Source organism: Hemicordylus capensis, chromosome 4 (genome assembly GCF_027244095.1).
Source record: "Hemicordylus capensis ecotype Gifberg chromosome 4, rHemCap1.1.pri, whole genome shotgun sequence".
Taxonomy (NCBI): Eukaryota; Metazoa; Chordata; class Lepidosauria; order Squamata; family Cordylidae; genus Hemicordylus; species Hemicordylus capensis.
The window spans coordinates 293,326,665-293,327,205 of NC_069660.1; the positions used below are offsets into that span (position 1 = coordinate 293,326,665).

General features: G+C 46.6%; 1 non-coding gene across 1 annotated transcript; it reads left to right on the forward strand.

Annotated features, from left to right (window-relative positions):
- The first annotated feature begins 214 nt into the window (after positions 1–214).
- Positions 215–286, forward strand: TRNAG-UCC (transfer RNA glycine (anticodon UCC)). The gene has a single exon. It is a non-coding gene; the product is annotated as a tRNA-Gly (tRNA).
- Positions 287–541: the final 255 nt, after the last annotated feature.

The following is a 541-nucleotide window of genomic DNA, read 5'->3' on the forward strand; positions in this document are numbered from 1 at the left end:
TAGTGAGAATTTCAGTCATGTTAATACTTGGCTGAGCCCTCTCGTATTAAATATGAATGAGGCAGATTAGTGCCATTAATGCTGAAATAGAGACTGCTATGGGGGCTTGTTGAGCCCAAAAGACTTTCTAAAACTCAAAATACAGAGGAGATAACATATTTTCTTTATTTTTGGTTCTGAGCTGAGACTGCACTTTGGCAGATGGCCCTTGTGTGGAACTGTAGCTCAGTGGTAGAGCATCTGCCTTCCATGCAGAAGGTCCCAGGTTTAATCCCTGGCATCTCCTGGGGTAGAGAACTTGGTCTTGCAGTAATGAGCATGAATTTTCCCCTTTGCTAAGTAGGGTTCACCCAAGTTTGCATTTGGATGGGTGACCACCTATGAGCACTGTCTGCTGTAAGATATTCCCCTTAGGGGATGGGGACCATAATTCCATAGCAGCTTTGCATGCAGAAGGTCCCAGGTTCAATCCCTGGCAGCATCTCCAGGTAGGGCTGGGAGAGACATCTGCTTGCAACTTTGACGAGCCGCTGCCAGTCAG